Here is a 21,098-nt window from a genome sequence, read left to right on the forward strand (position 1 = left end):
TATTTATGACTTATGTATGTAACATGTTTGAATTAAATAAATAAAACTTTGATTGTCAACCACCCTACTCTAAATTCAATAACTCTATATATTGTTTTTTAATATATTTGTTTCAATTCTGCTTTCTACGTTATATGCTATTTATTTTGTTACCTTTTAACTTATTGAAAATTCCAAATTTAAATTACTGGTATGGTGCGAGTAAAAAAGGATTGATTTTTATCTCAATATACATGTCATCACAATAGAGACGAAGAAGAATATGGCCTGAGATAGGCTGTTTAAGATCAACTTTATAAAATGAAACAACTTTGTTTTAACCTTGTTTTTGTTTTTAACTTTGTTTTTCAACCGCCTCCGTAGTGTAATGTTCAGCACGGATGGCTACCGTTCTGGAGGTCCCGGGTTCGATTCCCAAGGGGGGTAAAATAAATATAAGTGATTTTTTCACTGTCATATTTATTCAATATTACCCTGGACTGGTACCTGAAGCGGAGGGCTGATCACCTTTCCTTCACGTGTAAACGATCAAGATAACACTGCATTTATATGACGCAGTGCCCTATGCACCATAGGGGTGCGGATAAGGGTTTTATTATTATTATTATTATTATTGTTTTAACCACTTTTTATTGGTACACATTTTCTAACCGGTTTCGACAAGACCCTTTTCATCTTCAGGGTTTTTGTACTAATTCTAAAACATTGTAATACTCATAGTGAGGTTATAGTTAATAACCCTTCCCTTACGATACCAAAAACTTCCACGCACTCCGTACACCATATGAAAATGTGATTTAAAAAACGAGAAAAACTCCTAAATGTTGCTTGTTTAGAGCATTGTGGTAAAGTGGTTAAAACAAAGTTGTTTTGTTTTATAAAGTTTATTAAATGTGCCACAAAGTATCTGCGAAAAACATTCAAGAAAAGTTTAAGATCACTTGACCAGCCTTTCTCAGGTTATAAGCCCTGTAAATGACCAAACTTCCATATTCTAACTCATCTAACTAACTAACTAACCAACCATCACGCCGCTTCCTCGCAGGGATAGGCAGAGAGAATAGAACGCCACACCACTCTGTCTTTGCAAACATTCCTCGCCTCTTCCACGTTCAAGCATCTCCTCATACACACCAGCCGATTGTTTCGACTCCTATGCTGAGATATAACTCATCTATGTTGAGATATAAAAATCGTTATGATTTTACGACGTCATAATTTACGATTGATATAATCGCCAACGAGACAAAACCGTGACGACTGAGGTTATTGAGGTGAAGGTTACACCGTCATTACCTCGTCAGTAGACCGCCTGAATTAACGTTACCAAACTCTCTTGGCACAAGCGAAGTGTGACGGAAAGTGAACGCCTTGCCTTGTGTCGCTCTTGGTACGAAATGTTCTGTATTTAGTCTTATTCGTCGCGTTTCACTCGCAATTCCATATAGCGGTGTAGTGAAAGCGGAGATATTTGTAGGGAAAAGTTGCCTTCATCCGAACGGTCCCTTAAATCGAACGCCACATCGCTCACTCCTTTCAAGAACATCATAAATAAAAAAATGATTTTTCAGAAGAACGTTTTTAAAGTTTAAAAATATAACGCAATGTATTTAAAATAAATATCAAGCCACTTATTGAACTTTTCACTGTGCAACAGATCTTTTTAGGTAACACCTCAAGGTTTTATCTCATTTTGAAAAATATTTAGTTTATTTAAAAAAATTATTAAACAATACATTTTCTTCAAAATACAAAAACCAAACCTTCTGCCCTGTAGTGGGTAAATATTAAGTTAAAAATATGCATCTTTTGCTGGAATAAAGTACATTTTCTGGGCATCCCGAAAACATGCAAAACTGAAAATCGACGATTTTTGATTTCTGACGTTCTTGAAAGGATTGAGCGATATACATTTTTAAAAACGAAATACTGTATTATATTTGAATTCAGTATTAGAAAAGCGTTATTTGGTTAGTTAGCTAACTCACTAACTAATAAACCATCACACTGATAGCCAGAGAGGATAGAATGCCCCACTATCTAAGGAATCACTTTACATATTTTTTTATTCGATACATTTGTAGGGAAAAGTCTCCTTAATCCGAACGGCCCCTTAAATCGAACGTCATATACATTTTTACGATATTTTATTCGAATTAAGTATTAGAAAATCGTTAGTTGGTTATTTGGTTAGTTAGATAATTCTGAAAGCTCCTGCAATATTTTCAGTTCCGTTATAGGATCTTTTGATTTCCATTCATAGGTTTATTTAAAAAATATATTTTCTTAAAAAAAAGAAAGCCTACTATACTAACGTACTGTATTAACGTTATTTAAAAAGGCTGTAAATAACTAATTTCACTTTTTTCGTTTCTCAAAATTAATGAACCATTCCACGTATTCTAAATTTTTAAGGCATCGCGTCTTACAAGGGAGTCGTATGGTTCCTTTTATATTAAACAATGGAGAGAGTGTAAAAGAATCTGATCGACTGCCATCCGATTTACGTTTTGGTACTGTTTTCCTTGTCAAAATATGAGAGTAATTAAGTCATGATTTATATATATTAAAAGCATTGTTAACTTTGTGGTATGGTAAACTAACACTCTCATTATCATTCTTCGTTTACTGAGTGTAATACCACTTAAAACACTACTTCGTAACTACCGGTTTTGGGTTTCGGACTACATTTGATCTGATGATGGAATTGTTCTTCATAAAGTTGTGTTTTTAAGTGGTATTACACAAAGTGAACGATGAATGCTATGTAGAGTGTTATGAAAGTCATTGCTTCAGTCGTCTTCTAGTATGTAAAATAAATCGGAAAGAATCTTACATATCTTTCATAAAGGTCCCTACCAATTTTTTAAAAAAAACTTACAAAATGCAACCATAGATGGTGACGAGACGTAGCATGTAAAAGAAGATGTCAGTTGAAGCATAAATACAACTTCCGAAATTTTAGTATCGTGTTTGTCAATCATAGGAAGAATATAGTGTATGTTACACTTGTATAAAGCGACTACTTAAACCAGCCTATGGCAGGTCGTAAGCCCTGTAAACATCAAAAATTATTTACTTCAAAAAATTTAAATATTTGTGTAAAAATTATTTATAAAAATGCTTTAATTTCTTACTATTTCTGTGAACCTAAGCGGCTCATTATAAAAAATAGGTATCATATTGTGGTAGAGTGGGCTCGAACCGAATAACTCTGACTCAAAAGTTTGCGACACTAGCCACGAAACCACGACACAATATTCTTCTTCGTCTTTGTTGAGATGTTAATATAATTTGCTTATTCGTTTACAGAAACGCAATGACATTGGCCCACATTATACCAGTTTTTGAAATGTTTCAATTCAAGGATACCTTTGTATGTTCATAATATATATATTTTTTAGTGCTTACGAAATCTAATTTGCGTCGTTTTGACTGTTCATAACAAATCTGTAGGTGATTCATTCGTATAAAAAATAAAAATAATGCATTTACATACAATTTTGAATCTCACAAAGGATTCAAATACAATCGTGACATGTGTTTTTTGTTAAATTATATGCAATATTCCTAGTGCATAGTACCAATCAATCTATATAAAAAAGTCATATTATTTTTTGACATCTCATCAAAGATGAATAAGAATATGGAAGTCTAGGCATTAACGGGGCTGACGACCGTCGTAGGCTGGTTTAAGTGATCACTTTATTCACGTGTAACACTCACCAATTCTACCCATTATTGACAACCACACTACTCAAATTCTTGGAAGTTCTATCTATGAACCAATTTTGACACATTGTTCTTGAATCACTAGAACTTGACTAGAGACATCTATTGGTGAGATGAAAATAAGTTTTTTTAATTGTTTTTTTTTTCATGTTATTTTGTTCGAAATTCAATTCAATTCAATTTATTCAATAATCAATATATACATTACAAACTAACATTTAAGGCGTATATATTAAAAAACAAATTAAAAAGTAAGCAAGAAGACTCTAGTTAAATGTGTAGAAGAATCCCGCTTCGGAAAACTCCTTCGGACTCATGGAACAGATCAATATCCAATGTGATATTGTTCAACATAGCGGTAGCTCTTCCAACAGGCATAACCATCGGCAGGTTGAATCTCAAATTTTCTTAAGTCATTAATCACACAAATAAAATAAATGTTGAATAAGCTAATAGTTGTGGTTTATCAAAAAATATAATTTGCAGTTCCACCAAGAAATGTCAGTACAAAACGCAAATCTAAAAATAAGTATATATGACATATTCAATAGGTGCACGTATATATTTTAATTTTGTATTTATTACGTTCCCTCAGGTGAATGTGGGGCAAAACGTTGCACGATAGACGTTCGTATAGTGATATAAGAAAATAATGCAAGGCTGAGATGAGCATTATCGATAAAACTAAGAAAGGAGTTTTGAGATGGTTTGGATATGTGGAACGAACGAGTGAATAAAGAATAGTTTAGCAAATCTAGTTTAAAATAAGAGCAGAAGAAAACCAATGAAAACTTGGCATGATAAAGTATTTCAAATACTTGGATGTGGTCAGTTCAGGAGTAGGAACAATGGGCGTGTACGTATGAGGAGATGCATGAATGTGGAAGAGGTGAAAGTTATTTTCAAAGACAGATTGGTGTGGCGTTCTATTTTTTTGCCTACTCCTACGAGGAAGCAGCGTGATGGTTAGTTAGTGAGTTAGTAGGATTATATTTAAAAAATATATATTTTTAAGGTTAAAAATAATAAATTATCATTATCCTTAAATTTATTTTACACTTTTTTTCTGGACCTTTGCAGGTCCTTCTCTAAGGTCATTATACCTTATTTCCAGTCTCTTTGACTGAGGGTCATTTACCTAGAACCTTATGAAACTGGTTTAAATGGATTTATTTATTTTCATTTATTTATTTGAACCCTTTTCGCAAAATTCTCAGTAAACAAAATATAATATATCCACAACAAACATCAATTATACAACTTCTAAAAGAAAACTTCTTAAAGCATCAATAAAAACTAGAAACATATCCCAAAGATATAGAAAAATATCATTAATTGATTCCGCAGTCACATTTCTAATTAAAGTTTTATATAATATTAAAGTGGTATTTAATAAGTAAAACTTAAATGAAAAATATCAAAATAATTTTACTATACCCATATACAATACAAAACAGAACCTACTAAAAAATTTACGTATCCTAAGGAATAAAAATTTCAACAGCCTCCCTTTAGAAATTAAAAATATAAAAGACGCAAACATTCTAAAAATGAAACTTAATGAATACTTTAAACGTATACATAGTTTAAAGTAAAAAAAGTGAACAAGAAAACTCCCTCGCACAGCATAAAAATAGAAAATATGTTCCCAAAGTGAATATATTTTAAATATTTGTACATAAACAGCCAAAGAAAATTTTCTTGGGCAACTAATAAGCATATCAAAATGAAAATGTTTTCTTGTTTTTTTTTTCTAAACATCAAAGTGACATCTTTGATTGTTTTCTTTTGTATCAGTAAACACGCATTTATTCAAGTCTTTTCCTCAATACACATTTCGCTCACTCCTTTCAACAACGTCAAATATAAAAAAAACCTGATTTTTCAGATCGTTTTTAATGTTTAAAAATATAATAAAATGCATTAAAATAAATATCAAGCCACTTATTGAACTTTTTCATGTATGACAGATATTTTTATGTATAACCTGAAGGTTTTTTCTCAATTTGAAAAATATTTAGTATATTAAAAAAAATATTAAATAAAACTTTTTCTTCAAAATACAAAAACAACACTTTCTACCTCAAAGCGGGTAAATATTAAGCTAAAAATATGCCACTTTTGCTGGGGTATACAACATTTTCTGGGCATTCCAAAAACATGAACACCTGAAAATTGACGATTTTTAATAAATGACGTTGTTGAAAGGAGTGAGCGACATATCCCAAAGATATGGAAAAAAATACTTAATTGATTCCGCAGTCACTTTGTGGTAAAATCTATCCATTTTTAATCTAAGTTTTACAAAGTGTTATAGTGGTATTTACTTAGTAAAACTTAAATGTAAAATTTAAAAATAATTTTAAAATACCCAAATACACAAAACACGAAACAGTACCGAAAAATTACGTACATATATGTACTTAGTAATAAAAATTTCAACAGCCTACCTTAAAAAAATTAAAAATATAAAAGACGCAAACACTCTAACAAAGAAACTTATCGAACACTACAAACATATATACTGTGCAACAGATCTTTTTAGGTTAAACCAGAAGGTTTTTCTCCATTTGAAAAATAATTAGTATATTTAAAAAAAATACTTAAACAATATCTTTTCTTAAAAATGCAAAAAGAACACTTTCTACTCTGTAGCGGGTACATATTAAGTTAAAAATATGCCGCTTTTGCTGGTATCCAATACATTTTCAGGGACATTCCAAAAAAATGCACAACTGAAAATTGACGATTTTTTATTTATGACGTTGATATTAAGATTCGTATTGTATTCTATTTTACTTAAATCAATAAAAACGCATTTATTCTTTATATTTTTAAAGTATTTTTATAAAATATGTAATTACTCTATAAATAAATTTATAGAGTTGTGATATTATCTATTACTCGGTCCAGGTAACAAGAATAATGTCGAGGTTGCCAAACGGTCACTTTCTATACAAGAGTCAGCCTCGCTATGAAAATTGTGAAATCCTACGTATGTTGTCGGTAATGGAAGAAGATCAATTACGGATAAATTTAATTAAGAAACGTAATATTTAATAAAAATTCATGTTATTTTTTGACATCTCATCAAAGATGAAGAAGAATACAGAAGTCTGGGCATTTGCGGGGCTTACGACTTTCATAGGCTGGTTTGAGTTATCGCTTTACACTCGTGTAACATTCACCAATTCTACCCTCAAATTCTTGAAAATTCTAGATAAATGATCCAATTTCGAAACATTGTACTTGAATTACTAGAATTTCACTAGAGACATCTCGGCTGTCCAAACTCAAAACACAGTAAAGGACATTTTTTGTAGTACGTTTTTTTTGCATTTTAGGACTAACTAGATTCTACATAGTCCAAAAATGCAAAAAAAAACGTACAAGAAAAAAATATCCCTTACGGTGTTTTAAGTTTGGACAGCCGATTTATTGGTGAGATAAAAAATAACTCCTATAATTGGAGATAATCCAGCTTTGTGAACAAGTATTTGGACATACTTAAAATATTAGTTTTGATAATGTTAATGAATCGAGTATAAAAACATTTATTTATTTACTATGAAAACTTATTTTACAACAAATATAACTAAGTAAGATGATAGATTCATAAAAATATAGAGTTTACGCATTCGTAAAAACCTGGGTGTGACAGACGTCAATAGTAAGGTAGAGGAAAGGCGATCGAGATGGTATGGGCACATAGGATGTAGAGAACCTGATCATATTGTGAACGTTGCAATCGCCATGGATCTTCCTCGAAGGACATCTTAGAGGAAGCCAAAATTCATAGATGCTGCAGAAAGATGACATGATTCAAAGGCTTGGCCCAGGTGACTTTGTCCATGATACATGTGGCGCAAAATTAATTACCCTATCGAAATATGTTTTTGCAAATGGCGATGTACGTCAATCATATTAAACGTTTGTAAATAAAAATTTTAGGTGAAACAAAATTAATCATTTAGTTTTGTTTTTAAATAACTTTTTTTAAATAAATAAAAATTGAGTTCAATAGAGTGATAGAATTATTTATTTGGACATTTACATTTTTTTTCTGTTAAGTGGAAAAAACGATATCCGTCAAGTGGCTGCCGCCAGCGTTAATACACACATGTGTTTTATCATTTTGTTTGTATACTGCTGTTGTCTAGTTCACAAATCGCTCACTCCTTTCAAGAACATCATAAATCAAAAATTGCCAATTTTCAGTTTTGCATGTTTTCGGAATGCAAAGAAAATGTACTATATCCCAGCAAAAGCGGTATATTTTTAGCTTAATATTTGCCCGCTACAGGGCAGAAAGAGTTGTTTTTGCATTTTGAAGAAAAGGTATTGTTTCATTAAAAAAAAAAAACTAGTTATTTTTTAAATGGAGAAAAAACCTTCAGGTTTAACCTAAAAAGATCTGTTGCACATTAAAAAGTTTAAAAAGTGGCATGATATTTATTTTTAATAAATTGTATTATATTTTTAAACTTTAAAAACGTTCTCCTGAAAAATCAAGTTTTTTGATTTATGACGTTCTTGAAAGCAGCGAGCGAAATGTCAAATATAATTGGCGTACGACGCCGTTTGCAAAAATTGTAACATCTTTCGATGGCGTGATTAATTTTGTGCCATCTTTTCACAATTACAATGTTAGTACAAAATAGAGCTATTAGAAATATATCTCGTCTACCGGACACCACTTATGTAAAAGACATTTATTTGAGCACTAACATAATACCTTTTGACATGACTTATGAGATTTCAAATACAAAGCTTCAAATAATGTTTGAAACGACTCACAGCAACACCATACCGATTTTTAACAAAGAAATTGTAATGATATTGTATAAATATTGTTGTGAAATAGAAAAATATGTATAACAAAGAAAATAAATACGACTTACGTGTGTAATATGTTTTGAAAAAAATAATATATTAATGTTAAACCATTAAACGTACGTAGGTATTTTTTTTTAAATAAACTTCCGGAAAACTTAAAATCTATAGAAAATTATAAAATCTTTAAAACAAAAAAAATATATAAGACTCACCCCTACCTAGACTCCATACCGAAGAATATTTTTAATTTTTTTATTTAGATTGTTTATTATTTATTTTAATTTAAATTTACTTTGTTAAAAAAAAAGTAAAATGAACTCCCTCTCTAAACACAAGTATCTACTTTATTAAAGAGGTAGAAACGTTATATTTGAAATGTATTGTGTATTTACCAACTATTTTGTATTATTTAAATATGTATTTTGTAAAAAAAATAAATAAAAAAGAATGTATTTAGTAAAAAATGGGATAAATATTTTTACAATTTGAAATCTTCAAAATGTTTAATTTACGAAAGATAAGTGAATTCATAGTTAAAACGTAACTTTGGTGCTGTTTTTCATACACGTAGCTAAGTCATTAAATTGAAGAGAAGAAAAAAAACTGGTTTTTCTGACGAGCTTTGACACCTGTATGACGCGAGAAGAGTCAATAATACAGAGGCTTAATACGTCGCGAATTCAAAGAAACCGATAATCACTGGAAATTACTCATTAAGCACAATGGATTTATATTTCAAACTAAAGGAAAATTCATGATTGCTTTTATACTAGTACAAAGATTTTATATTTTTATTTGCAAAATGATCACTGGAAAATACTCATTAGGAACAATGGATTTATATTTAAAATTGAAGGAAAATTATAGATTTTTTCATACTGGTAGAAAGATTTCAAATTTTTAATATTTTATTGCTTTATTTTCAAAATTGGTAATGAATGAATTTAACAATGACTATGTTATTAGGATATTTCTAATTTATTTGTTTATATAATTATTAAAACCCTTATCCGCACCCCAATGGTGCATAGGGCACTGTGTCTTAGAAACGCAGTGTTATCATGATCGTTTTACACATGAAGGAAAGGTGATCAGCCCTCCGCTTCAGGTACCAGTCCATGGTAATATTGAATTAATATTACAGTGAAAAAAATACTTATATTTATTTTACCCCCCTTGGGAATCGAACTCGGGACCTCCAGAACGGTAGCCGAGCGTGCTGACCATTACACTACGGAGGCGGATAATATAATAGTTATGATTATTGTATATTAAACTAGTGTTAAATTAACATTTGTATTTTTTTTATTATTAGATTAAAACCAATATTTTTAGCTTTTCCACTTTTTTATTTGACCAGCGACCGGGTTTCGTCGTTACCGACATCATCAGACTGGATGTCGGTAACGACGAAACCCGGTCGCTGGTCAAATAAAAAAGTGGAAAAGCTAAAAATATTGGTTTTAATCTAATAATAAATTAAAAATGCAATTCCATCACGAAGTGTCAGTGGATAATATAAATCTATTAAAAAGTGCTAACATTTGTATATTAATACTTGCTGATAACAATAAGTAACGTTAATTTTTATTAAATAAGTTTTAGAATCGTACATTCAATGTGATGAGATCATTTGGACCTCTTTGACTTATATTGTTTCGTATTATTTATTATTTTATTTTATTAAAATTGAATAATTAAATTTTGTTTTAATTTGTACCAGAAGATGAAAACGTCTGTCGTTTTCGAAACTAGTCGTAAATAAAAATAAAACTCGATTAAGTGGATTATTCAAGTGTTTAATTTTAATAAAATAATCATGTCATTCCACATAGTTAATGCCGAATCAATAAATAAAATATTTATTATTTTCATATGAACATTTATGTGTATGTACATTTATGTATATATAAAATATTTAAGCAGATTTTGCACATAACTTCTTCTTCTTCTTAAAACCCTCATCAGCACCCAATGGTGCATAGGGCACTGCATCATGTAAACGCAGTGTTATTTCGATCGTTAACATATGAAGGAAAGGTGATCAGCCCATTGCTTTATGTACCAGTCCAGGGTTATATTTAATAAATATTAGAGTGAAAAAACACGTACGTAAGTAACTAATTATCTGACTATCACGCCATATTCTCGCAGAACTAGGCAGAGAGAATAGAACGCCACACTACTTTGTCTTCGTAAACGAAATGTTGAAAAGTCAATAAAACAAATTTTGATATCTCAAACTAACTCATTAACCCGATGGTTGCCAGAGACGAGATATCTCGGCAAATGGCGGAGTGCCTGTATGGCCAGAGACGAGATATCTCGTCAGTACTTTTGATGACGTATTACTCCGCAGTTTTAACTCATATTGACAATCTGTCAAAAACGGAACATACATTGCCTTCAGTTGAAGTTGTCACAAAATATTTTATAAAGTTTTTAAATACTTTTAAGTGATTTATCGGTATCACTTTCAGCTGACAGTTGACAGATGTCATTAGGGCTACCACTCAAACCACTTGAAATATTGATTATTTTAATCGATTGTTTTGAACGCCAGGGGTTTTTATTTTGCTCAATTTTTTTGTGTTTTTCTTATTATTTTAAAATATTCCATTGATAAATAATAGTTGTGTGTTAATATTAAATTTAATAAAAACTTGCGTGTGCGACTTAGTGTGACAACCCTGAAAATTTGAAACTGGTTTAACTTCAAGAATAAAACTCTAACAATCGATGCGGGATATAATGTTTGGTAAGTAAATTATGATTCAATAAAAACAACAAAAAAAAAACTTTAGACAACTTTTTTTTTTCAAAAAAATACTTGGCCTGTTGAGCACTGCGGCGTAATTTATTTGCGGCTATGAAAAGGTTAATGGTTCAAATCCAGAATATAAGTGAACAGAAATTCAAAACACTCAAAATATTTTTAAGTTATATTTTTATTTTTTTAATGTTTTCCGCAGATACTTTTTGGCACATTTTATAAACTTTTTAAAATTAATTGACTTTGTTTTCACCACTTTTTTTAATTAATACAATTTAACCTACCGGTTTCGACAATACCTTGTCATCATCAGGGTTTATTTTAAATCAAAAACATTAAAATACTCTCACCAAAAACTTCCTCACACTTCCATAAAAATCTGGTAAGTATTTTAATGTTTGTGATTTAAAATAAATTTTGATTTAAAACCCTGATGATAATTAATTTTATAAAGTTTATATTTTTATCATTAAAGATACCACTAAATAATAATGTTAGGGAAATTATAACTAAAAAACGGATTAGGTAATTACTCCATTTCCGGCTTCCGGAATAATTCTTCCGGAACGTCCGTGTCTTGGAGAAATATTGTACAATCATTGCGATACTTCTATCTAGAGCAAATCGAGGAAGTTATGCGCGCTGCTTGCTAACCTACTTTAAAGTTTACTGTAACATGTCAGAAAATACTGTTTAATTATTTCTTAATGATGTAAATATTAAAATACTTTCTGGCGTATCATTCAAAAGTGGATATTGAACATAAATGAATACGCTGAACTCAATTGGCTCCATTTTAATCAGCATTTTTTACCTGCAATATTTCTCTGTATCATTATCATTAATGTATTTTTGGTTGGTTGAAGACAGCAACAAGCAATGCACATATGTACATATACTGTACAAATCGTTAAAATAAATTATTTTAACAATCTCTTTATCATTCAACGATCACATTGTGTAAAAGTAATATTACACATTTTAAGTGGTATTACACAAAGTGAAGATGAATGATAAGAAGAGTGTTTTATTACCATACTTTATAGTTAAATGGTTTTCATTTGCCAAATTCATTTATTTTATTTTTTTAACATCTCAACATAGATGAAGAAAAATAAAGATAACTGGATATTTACAGGGTTTACGGCCACATATAGGCTAGTGAAGTGATCACTTTACGCACGTGTAACATTCACCATTCTAATCATGATTGACAACCATACAACTTCAATATTTGGAAATTTATTTTAATGACGTTCCATGATTGAGTTCACATCAGTCATCCATGATTGGATTTAGAAAGCTTTTATTTAGAAGAGACCCTTTTATTTTATTTAACTCTAAGTGGAGACACCCAGATTTGTGAACAAGTATTTGGACACACTCAAAATGTTGTTTTTAATATATTTATATATGAACAATGAAGAGAAGATTTTTAAATAAATGATGGCTGTAAGCAGTTTTGGTTCGAATGATTTTCCAGTTTTAAAATAAATAAATAAATAAATAAATAAAACCCTTATCCGCACCCCAATGGTGCATAGGGCACTGTGTCATATTAACGCAGTGTTTTCTTGATCGTTTACACATGAAGGAAAGGTGATCAGCCCTCCGCTTCAGGTACCAGTCCATGGTAATATTGAAAAAATATTACAGTGAAAAAATCACTTATATTTATTTTACCCCCCTTGGGAATCGAACCCGGGACCTCCAGAACGGTAGCCGACATAAAATAAAAGGCAATGCTTTTAATATATTGATATATGACCAACTCAACATAAGACTCTTTGCTTAAGTGAGCATAATGCACTCACACGCAATCGCTCTTGTTTTATGAATATTTTAGGTGAAACTCGTCTGAAAATTTTCTAATTGAACACTTCTTTAGCGGTTTAAAGACCTCATTGGAAATTGTTAATGAATTATGATTTATTAATTTGGTGTAAATCCACACGCTATTTTAAATCGTGCTTGCATGCATCGAGTAGATACGGAAATAAATTATGTAGAAAGGAGGATTATTGTAATCATAACACTGTGTATGTTATCCGGATATTGGAATCTTGAAAAACTTTTCAGGAAGCTAACAAAACATACATTTTTTGACATATCGCTCACTCCTTTCAAGAACGTCATAAATCAAAAAACTTGATTTTTCAGGAGAACGTTTTTAAAGTTTAAAAATATAATACAATGTGTCAAAAATAAATATCAAGCCACTTATTGAACTTTTTACTGTGCTACAGTTTTTTTTAGGTGAAACCTGAAGGTTTTTTCTCCATTTGAAAAATATTTAGTATATTTCAAAAAATAATTAAACAATACCTTTTCTTCAAAATGCAAAAACAACACTTTCTGCCGTGTAGCAGGTAAATATTAAGTTAAAAATATGCATCTTTTGCTGGGATATAGTACATTTTCTGGGCATTCCGAAAACATGCACAACTGAAAATTGACGATTTTTGATTTATGACGTTCTTGAAAGGAGTGAGCGATATCGCTCACTCCTTTCAACAACGTCATATTTAAAAAATCTTCAATTTTTAAGTTGTGCGTATTGTTGGAATGCCCAGAAAAGGTAATTTATCCCAGCAAAAGCGGCATATTTTTAACTTAACATTTACCCGCTACAAGTGTTGTTTTTGCATTGTGAAGAAAAGGTACTGTTTTATTATTATTTTGAATATACAGTTTATTTTCATCAAATGGTGAAAAAACATACAGGTTTTACCTAAAAAGATCTGTTGCACAGTAAAAAGTTCAATAAATGGCTTGATATTTATTTTTAATACATTTCATTATATTCTTTAACATTAAAAACGATCTCCTGAAAAATCAAGTTTTTTCTATATTTGACATTGTTGAAAGGAGTGAGCTATATCCACATAGATAAAGAAGATTATGGAAGTCTAGGTATTATAGAAAATGAGAGTTTTGGTACCCAATAAGCATCTTCAAACCCTTATCCGCACCCCAATGATGCATATGGCATTGCACCATGTAAAAACAATGTTATCTTGATCTTATTTAACACATGAAGGGAAGACAATCAAGTGAATTTTCACTCTAATATTTATTCAGTATTACCCTGGACTGGTACCTGAAGCGGAGGGCTGATCACATTTCCTTCATGTATTAACGATCAAGATAACACTGAATTTATGTGATGCAATGCCCTATGCACCATCGGGTGCGGATGAGGGTTAATATTATTATTTTTGAAATATTATTAAGGTTTGTTAGGTGATATATTTAGCAACTGTTTGGCAAATATAAGAAAATGGTTCATAGTATGATACTTGTGAAAGTGTATTTGATTTCTCTTGGTAACAGTTAAAATTTCAGAGAGTAATTAAATTAATTTGCAAGCATTATTTTTGACTTTGCAATAAAACGCATATGCCAAATGCTGGTAAAAACGCATATGTAATCATATATTTAATAAGAACGCGATTTATTTCCTGATGTGTAATGTGTGAATATACGATTTTTAACACTCATTATATTTCCTATTAAATTTGCAAACGCATCAAAAAATTTGCACCCTCATCAAAATACAATATTTATTTTGCACTATCAAATATATCTCTCTCTCTCTCTCTCTCTCTATCTCTCTCTCACACACACACACACACACACACACATATACACATAGTCTTTGACCCTTACTATAACAATGGTACACAGAATACTTAAATCGATTGATGCAGTGTTGTATTGATTTTGTAAAAGCTTTAAATTATGAAAATGGTATAAGTGTCTCAACTTAGATGGAGTATTTATCGTTTTTGTGATAAATAAAATGGAAGTACGAACATTCCAGGTCTAACAAACTGACCATTGGCTGACTTAAGTGATGACTTTATACACTTGTGTAACGTTCACCATCTGCCCATTATTGCATCAATTTTTCAAAGATATATAAATGTTGACGGAATCCTTTCGTATGTTAGTCGTAATTTTCAGACGTGGAATATTGGCTGACGGTAGTGCCATCAGTTGAGAATATGCTTGATATGATGGGAATTCAATTCCGTGAAAATACGTCATAACCCTACATCAATACATATATAATACCATTTCCTCATCAGGCAAACTATAGTCTATAGTTGACCGGACGATGGAATGGTTATTCCAAAACCGGCAGTCGTAAAGTAGAATTTTTAAGAGGTATTGAAACAGTATTAAAACGATGAATGATAAGAAAAGTGTTGTATTACCATACCACAAAATAATTAATGCTTTTAAAATACAAAAAATGGGCATTTTAAGTACTGTTTAAAAAATCACCTTATTGATAAGTAAAAAAATCACCTTATTATTCTTAATTTATTTAGTTTTTTTTAAGTACTGCTTAAATATTGACTGAATTCGTAAATATATAACTAAAATGTAACATTGTTTTAAAATCACTATAATTTATAAATAGTGATTTTAAAACATAGTAACATTTTAATTATAAAATGTAAAATCACAAAGTTAGTGCTTCAAATATAAATTATAAATTTGTAAAACTTATCATAAAAAGAGCGCTATTTACAATTTAGATTTGAAGCACTAACTTTGTGATTTTCCATTTTATAATTGAAATACAACTTTGTTAAAAAAAAAAAAATTTCAATAAAATAAAAATTATGATAAATATAATGATTTAAAAAAAGGTTATATTTTAATTATGGAGTGTTATTTTACTATTATTTGATACAAAGTAAATGATGTTTTGTCCACCTCCGTAGCGCAGTGGTCAGCGCGTTTGGCTACCGTGCTGGAGGTCCCGGGTTTGATTCCCAGGAGGGTCAAAATAAATATGGCCGATTTTCACTCTCATATTTATTTAATATCACCCTGGACTGGTACAAGAAGCGCAGGGCTGATCACCTTGCCTTTATGCAATTAACGATCAAGATAACACTGCGTCAATACGATGCAGTCCCCTATGCACCATTGGGTGCGGATAAGGGTAAGAAGAAGAAGAAGAAATGATGCTTTAAAAAAAAACATAAAATAAGGTATCATCTTATCAAAATCAAAATCTTCAATTTGAACTATTATTATTTTATTTATTTTTATTACACGGTTTATATTTTTATGAACGTTACACTAGGCAGTACCCGTGACGAGTCGTTCATTAACCTTGTAAAGAAATATTATTTTGAAATTACAGGTATGCAACAATAATAATTTGATTTGCTGACTTCAACTTGGTGGGTGACCATATTGATTGTGATTGGTTGTCCTGAATTCGTTTCAATTTACTATAGCATTGCATAATTCATAATAGAATTTGAAAAAACATCAAAAATCTCACCAATAGATGACTCTAGTGAAGTTCTAGTGATTCAAAAACAAGGTTTCTAAATTGGCTCATATATCGCTCACTCCTTTCAAGAACGTCATAAATCAAAATTCGTCAATTTTCAGTTGTGCATGTTTTCGGAATGCCCAGAAAATGTACTATATCCCAGCAAAAAAGGCATATTTTTAACTTAATATTTACCCGCTCCAGGGCAGAAAGTGTTGTTTTTGCATTTTGAAGTAAAGGTATTGTTTAATTATTTTTTAAAAAAACTAAATATTTTTCAAATGAAGGAACAACCTTCAGGTTTCACCTAAAAAGATCTGTTGCACAGTAAAAAGTTCAATAAGTGGCTTCATGTTAATTTTTAACACATTGTATTATATTTTTAAACTTTAAAAACGTTCTCCTGAAAAATCAAGTTTTTTGATTTATGACGTTCTTGAAAGGAGTGAGCGATATATAAAACTTCCAAGAATTTGAGTAGTGTGGTTGTCAATAATGGGTAGAATTGGTGAATGTTACACGTGTGTAAAGTGATCACTTAAACCAGCCAATGACGGTCGTCAGCCCCGTTAATGCCCAGGCTTCCATATTCTTCTTCATCTTTGATGAGATGTCAAAAAATAACATCAAAAATAGTTTGTTTTTTTACGATGATAAGCCACATAATAAAAAATACTTTAAAAATACATAAAAAGTTAATAAGTATGTATAATGTTGAAAAAAATCACTTTAATGATTCGTAATTATAAATTTATTTAAATTTACCAAAGTATTGCATAATTCTTGACATAATTTGTAAAACAAATTATTAAAAGAGTGTTATTCCACTATCATATGCCACAAAGTTAATAATGCTGTATGGTATTAAAAGTTATTTATAGATTTGGCGTTTAATTTAAAGAACTGCATTTTAATTTATATATCAAATGTCAAAATCAAACACTGATTTGTAAAGTCACTGTGACAATTGTTTCGCCTTGTTATGGCATTTCAAACTAATTTTTAGTTTAAACCTTACTTTGAAAATGCCATAATAGGTCGAAACAATTGTTACAAATTTAATTTTTATGTGTTTTTAACAATAAAATACAATTTAGTAGACTCTAAAAATCAGTGCTTGATTTAAACATTTAATATATGAATTATAATTTTTACTTACTTATTTTTATTACTTCTAGTACATACCACTTTAAATAAAAATCTATTGTGACAGATCATTTTCAAACATCGTACTGAGTAAAACTTAAATTAAAAAATTGATAGGTTTTACCACAAAGTGACTGCCGAATCAATTGATGAAAGTATAAATTATAAGTTATATTGAAAAAAATCATCTCGGTGATTGGTGATTATCAACTTGTTGAGTTTTACTTCATTCTTGGCTGTATTTATGAGATATTTATCTCAGAACTTAATAGAAAAAAACATTATCTATGGAATTATCTTCGAAATAGGCGCGCACCGGTCATATATTGCAAAAACGTTGAATTCCAAGCGAGCGTTGCAATAATGTACAAATTCCCGTACATTTCCTTATTTCGTAATATACTTTCAAACTCACCTCGAAGCAGCACGACAAACAAATACAACTTAAAACACTCGAGAATTGCAAATGATCAAACTAAAGGTAACACAGAATTCGGGTAAAACACACAAAGAAAGCTGTTTGGTAATAAGCACCTTTTGGTTGAGAAAACTTGATGAAACTGGCCTAGGCTGCCGGAGGAACGAATTTCAAGCGGTGCGGCTTCTAGCACTGATGACGCTCGACTGCGATCAACTCTAGAATTTCCAGCCTTTTATGTCGCAAACACAGCTCTTCAAAATGTTGTAGTTCCAACTGGGAAAATTGCAACACTTCGCAAAAAAGCCTCGCGATACTGAAAGTACTGAAAATTATCAACATTAGTATGGTTTTACCATTTTTACTATGTGTATCAAATCTCTATTTTCTTTTTGAAGATTTCAGAATGGAACAGGCATGCGGTATCGTGTGTGCATCGCTACAAAGAAACGCGCATAAGTTATATCAAAATTGGTACTGTAATACATGGTGTTTGTTTTTATGCAATTATACTTTTTCAATAAATGAAATGCTATTTTAAGCATTAATTAATAAAATGATACGTACTTCATATTTCAAAAAAAGGCGATTAACAAGTTTGAAGAGCAACACTTACATTATCATTCATCGTTCACTTTGTGTAGTACCACTTTAAAAAACAATTATTCGTGATTACCAGGTCATTCAAATGAAATTGTTACGGTCTTACATTCTGGAGGTCCCGGGTTCGATTCCTAAGGGGGGTAAAATAAATAAAAGTGATTTTTTCACTGTAATATTTATTTAATATTACCCTGGACTGGTACCTGAAACAGAGGGCTGATCACCTTTCCTTCATGTGTAAACGATCAAGATAACACTGCGTTTATATGACGCAGTGCCCTATGCACCATTGGGTGCGGATAAGGGTTTTATTTTTATTTTTATTACGTCATTATTAATTGAACTTTATAAAGTAAAACAACTTTGTTTTAACCACTTTTTATTGGTACACTTTATCCAACCGCTTTCGACAAGAACCTTGTCATCATCAGGGTTTATGCACTTAATTCTAAAACATTGAAATACTCAGAGTGCATTACCCTTCTCTTACCAAAAAATTCCACGCACTCCGTACACCTTATGAAAATATGATTTAAAAAACTCCTTATGGTTTTATAAAGTGTAGCAATAAAAAGTGGATAAAATGTGCCACAAAGTATCTGCGAATTACATTCAAGACTTTATTAATTGCTTTGCTTATTTCCTATTTTTCGAGATTATTTTTACCAAGCGAACGATGAATGATAAGGAGAGTGTTATATTAACATACCACAATATAAACCAATTGAAAACAGCAATGTTGACATTATTCAATGTGCAAAATACAGTTTGGAGAGTGTTCAACAATTGATTCCACCAGAAAATATCGCCATTTTATTTTTTTAGAAATTTTATTGAGTTTATGTACTAAATTGTATAACATTGAAATACTCATAGTTAATTACCCTTCTCTTACCAAAAACTTCCACGCACTCCGTACACCATATGAAAATATGATTTTAAAAATATTATTTAAAAAACTCTTCAGTGTTGTTTTCATTGTGCATTGTGAGCTAATAATTAAAAAAATTATGATTTAAATAAACTCTTAAATCTTGTTTTCATTTTGCATTGCGTAGCAAATACGTCAACTCCGAATGACAACTTGTGAGCTACTAATTTAAAAAAAAGGATTTAAATAAACTCTCAAATGTTGTTTTCATTGTGCATTTCGTAGCAAATACGTCAACTCCGAATGACAACTTGTGAGCTACTAATTTAAACTATGATTTAAATAAACTCTTAAATCTTGTTTTCATTGTGCATTGCGTAGCAAATACGTCAACTCCGAATGACAACTTGTGAGCTAATAATTTAAAAAAATATGATTTAAATAAACTCTAAAATCTTGTTTTCATTGTGCATTGCGTAGCAAATACGTCAACTCCGAATGACAACTTGTGAGCTACAAATTTAAAAAATATGATTTAGATAAACTCTTAAATCTTGTTTTCATTGTGCATTGCGTAGCAAATACGTCGACTCCGAATGACAACTTGTGAGCTACTAATTTAAAAATATGATTGAAATAAACTCTTAAATCTTGTTTTCATTGTGCATTGCTTGGCAAATACGTCAACTCTGAATGACAACTTGTGAGCTACTAATTTAAAAAATATGATTTAAATAAACTCTTAAATCTTGTTTTCATTGTGCATTGCGTAGCAAATACGTCAACTCCGAATGACAACTTGTGAGCTACTAATTTAAAAAATATGATTTAAATAAACTCTTAAATCTTGTTTTCATTGTGCATTGCGTAGCAAATACGTCAACTCCGAATGACAACTTGTGAGCTACTAATCATCATATATACAACCCCTATCTCACACTGAGCTAAGCTGATTTGAGGCAACCGTAATAAGAAAAGAGATAAAAAATAATTCGGATTGATACCCGGATTTGACATTTTTGTGTAATTATTTCAGTCCCGATATATTTTCTTACATTTATTACCCGCATTTACGTTTTCCCCACAGTTTACCTGTAAAATATCCTGTCATTCGATTTTTGACTCGATCTGTAACGCTCCTTATTTTTTGACATCGCTCGCAATTATCCTTTACCTGCACGGCTGTCCAAATTTAAAACACAGTAAGGGACATTTTTTGTAGTAGGTTTTTTTTGCATTTATGGACTAAGTAGACTCTACTTAGTCCAAAAATGCAAAAAAAATATCCCTTACTGTGTTTTAAATTTGGACAGCCGTGCAGTTCATAGGTTTTTTTGTTTGTTTTAGTTAGTCATTACAATTTTTACAAAAAAAAGTACAAACAAGGTAAGAGATGATGAAACTGAAAAGAAAACAC

The 21,098-nt window shown here is 30.5% G+C and overlaps 1 protein-coding gene across 1 annotated transcript in view; it reads right to left on the reverse strand.

Moving 5' to 3' along the window:
- LOC148299799 (alpha-tocopherol transfer protein-like) overlaps nt 1-18,417 on the reverse strand; it is a 31,619-nt gene extending 13,202 nt beyond the window's left edge. The window contains exon 1 of the mRNA XM_088275660.1: nt 18,324-18,417. The gene's annotated coding sequence lies outside the window, so the exon portion shown is untranslated. The remainder of the gene's footprint in view (nt 1-18,323) is intronic.
- Between the last annotated feature and the right edge of the window lie 2,681 nt (nt 18,418-21,098).

The sequence above is a fragment of the Brachycentrus maculatus genome, unplaced genomic scaffold, assembly GCF_059751285.1.
Source record: "Brachycentrus maculatus isolate JH-2025_06_01 unplaced genomic scaffold, ASM5975128v1 h1tg000938l, whole genome shotgun sequence".
NCBI lineage: Eukaryota > Metazoa > Arthropoda > Insecta > Trichoptera > Brachycentridae > Brachycentrus > Brachycentrus maculatus.